This window comes from Marmota marmota, unplaced genomic scaffold (genome assembly GCF_001458135.2).
Source record: "Marmota marmota marmota unplaced genomic scaffold, marMar, whole genome shotgun sequence".
In the NCBI taxonomy this organism is placed as follows: Eukaryota; Metazoa; Chordata; class Mammalia; order Rodentia; family Sciuridae; genus Marmota; species Marmota marmota.
Genome location: NW_025999962.1, coordinates 5,438,844 through 5,442,374, shown reverse-complemented (window position 1 = coordinate 5,442,374; position 3,531 = coordinate 5,438,844).

The window sequence follows — 3,531 nt, the reverse complement described above, 5'->3', positions numbered from 1 at the left end:
AGCAGGGAAAAGTGGAGGGGGCGGAGGGGGAAGGGAGCCGAGGAAGAAAGGGGGGAGGGGCGCGCAATCACCGCAACATCAAAGCTTCCCCGCCGCAGAGCACGGTCACGTGCGGCCTCGTTCCTTTGGTTCCTTCGCTGGGAGAAGCCGCTGGGCCTGGGGCTGCTGAAGGAATTTTAAAACGAGGCAGATTGTCGAGAATATTGGGGGGTTGGGGGAGAACACAGTTTTATCTTCAGGCGGAGGAAGGGGAGGCGGGTTCAGCCACCGGTCCCCGGAGAAGAGTGGCGGGGCAGGAGGGCCCCAGCTCAGCCGCCGGGCAGGGGGCCAAGAGGAAGGACCACCCAGCTCCTCCCATCATAGAGCTCGTGGCCAGGCCAGCCCAGTTAGAAAGGGAAGCTGGAAAGCTGGGTTTTTATGTGAAAAGCTTCCCCATTTTAATATTGGCTCAAGTTTAAAAAAAAAAAAAAAGAAAGAAAGAAAAAAAGCCCACGTGGGTGAAATGGAGCAAGTGGGGATGGTTGGGCCCAGGACCTCTGGGCAAGGCTGCAGCTTCTGATGGGCTCCAACTACTGTGTCAAGGTGGGGAGGGACACAAAGCTCAGAGAGGGGCAGGGGCCTGCAGAAGGCCACAAAGTGGAAGTCAAGGAAAGACGACTAGGTCTGTGGGTCAAGAAAGACCATAAGTCCCAGGGTTGGGCAGCCAGGGTAGTCTGGGCTTCCCAGAGCCCAAGCAGGGCTGTGACGGCTGGAAACAGAATGTGGAGAGATTAGTGGTAAGCGGAGGTCTCCGGAGCGCCCACGCATGACCACCGCTCAGCCCAGCTGCTCACCTCAGTGCTCACCTGGGCTGCCCCTCCTTCACCCTGACCTGCCAAACCCTGGGCAGCTGCTGCCCCTCACACTCCAGCCTGGAGTCTGCACTCCTAGAATCAGTGTTGGCCCCATCCACAAAGACTAGGACAAGGGACAGTGCTACAAGGCTTGTGACAGAGATGGGGGACCTCCGTGGAGGAGGCAGAGGCCACTGTGGGATGATGGTGGGGAATGTCTCCCAGAGAAAGACTCCAGGGAACGTCACCGAAAATTCTGGGCAGAGACCACAGCATCTGTGTTCACCAGGGACGGCTGTAAGTGGCAAGTGGATGGGAGGCTGGTGTGAGGAGCCTGGAAGACCAGACTCAGGAGCGTGCAAGGTCTGCCGTGAGGGTGTGGGTGTTCCAGGCCCCAGACCCCCATCACAGCTGGACAACCCCAGGCAAGGACCTCAACCTGAGCAGGTGGAGGAAGAGCCCTGTGGAGGAGGAATTCTGGGGCCTGAGAGAGGACCCCAGCAACAGGTCCAGCAGGCCCTGATCCACCTAGAACCCTGCCACTCATGGAGAGTGGCAGGGCACCCCTCACTGATCAAGAGTCTGCAAGCTACCAATAATGGCACTACCGGGTGGTAACAGCCCCATTGTCCAGGTGGGAAAACCGAGGCCCAGGCTTGCAGAATAGTGGTGACCATCACCAGATAGCACTCTGACTGGTGGTGGCTGCTGTAGGGGGCTCTGTGGAGGGGATGAAGGGGGCAGACAGGTCCCAGCGGGAGGGATTGCTGGAGACAAAGCTGAAGGTCTCTGGAGAGTGGGCTGCCTTCTGGCTGAGGGTCAGAGGTGAAACAAGAGGCAGCCTCATACTTCTTCTCCAGCTCACGCCCGGCCCTGGGGCAGGTGTTTGGTGTGGGCCTGATGGGCTCCCGGGTGGATCTCTATCCTCCAAGGGCTCTCACCCCAGCCTCCAGGCTGCACTGAAGGCCACTGACCATCCTACCCGCTTTTACAGATGAAGAAATCAAGGCTGGAAAAAGCAGCTTTGCTGAGGCCACCAGCCAGACAGGAGCTGGTCCCCAGGCTTCCCAGCCCGCGGTGGGCTGGATTCCTAGATGTCTCACATGGGTGGGGGCAGGGAGAAGGAGAGGAAAAAGGAGAGGAAGCTGGCATCGGCCATGGTCCTGCCCCGGCAGGGCCTCTCCAGGACCTCTTCACCCGAGTGTGTGCCCCACTTACCTGGTGCAACTTCAGGCTGGGCTGTACCTGGCTCCACCCAGCCTCCAGCACTGGCACCAGTGAATGTAACAGACCCTGCAGTGGATTTTTCTTTTTTGGTACTGGGGATTGAACCCAGGGGTGCTTAACCACTGAGCCACATCCCCACCTCTTTTTATTTTTATTCTGAGACAGGATCTTGCTAAGTTGCTTAGAGTCTTACTAAATTGATGAAGCTGGCCTTGAACTTGCAATCCTCCTGCCTCAGCCTCCTGAGTCACTGGGATCACAGGTGTGCGCCACCTGGCCTGGCCACTGGGCTGAAATATTCATGGAAACCAACATCACAGTCACCTACCAGATAATCCCATGTGCCAAGTTCTGTGATGCAGAACTCAGCTTTATCCTCTCCACCCCTACCCTGTAAACAGAGGTCATTCACACTGTGTACTGAGGGGAACTGAGGCCAGAGAGACCCTGCCCCAGTCCTAGATCATACAGAAACAGTAAACCTAGCAACTGACAGCATCTACTCAGTGGGACAGGGACCCCAGCTCGGCCTTGTTTACTCACTTCATGTGCACAGCAACCCCCAGGGCAGCTCTTACCACATCCCCTTTCCCGAACCAGGGTACGAAAGCCCGGGGACTGCAGCAAGGGGCTGGGCAGGGTTCCAGGCTGGCTGCCTCACTCCTGATCACCTTCTCAACCAGCCAACGTGGACAGGAGGGAAAGCCAGATTCACAAGCGCAGCTGGTCCTGGGGGCCTCTGCCCTTCACACATTCCCCCAGGGGACCCTTGAGAGGAGAGACGGATCTGTGGGTGGGAGGTGCAGGCCCGAGGGAGGAGGAGGAAGAGCAGGAAGGAGGAGAAAAGAGGAAGAGGATGTGGGGAGGAGCAGGGGGCAGGGAAAAGAGGTGGGAAGAGGAGGGGGTGCAGGAGGGAAGGGGCTTCTCTCCAGGTGCCCCGAGACCACAGTCCAGTCCAGCTGGGGCCAAGGCTGCAGCCCCTTCTGTGCTAGGAAGGTCTGCCCCCTCGCTCCGCGGCTAGAACATCAAAGCTGGTTCCCAGCCAACCCAAAGGTAGCATCCTTTGAGGTTTGGCGGTGATGGGGCCATATTTCAGGCTGATACGCAGCGGGCTGTGCCCCACCCCCTCCCGCCCGCAGGGAGATCCCCATCTGGGCTGTCAACTTAATACCCCATTACCAGGAAAATATACCGCCAGCTCCGCGGCCTCATCTGCCCACTCCTCCTAAAAGATCAAAGCTGCACCAGATTCCCGCCTCGAAACTCTGTAAATAGACTTGGGAGACGCAGGTGGAGTCCAACATGGTGGTGACCACAGAAGGTTGGGCTGGGTGCTGCGGGGCATCACCAAGAGGTGGCAGGAGGGGTGGGAGGGGAGGCACACGCCGCAGCCAGGGCCCCTCAGCCTGCTGCTCATAGGCCTCCTGGTAGACACTGTCCCTGGAGGGAAGAGGCAGGGGTGGTCAGCCTG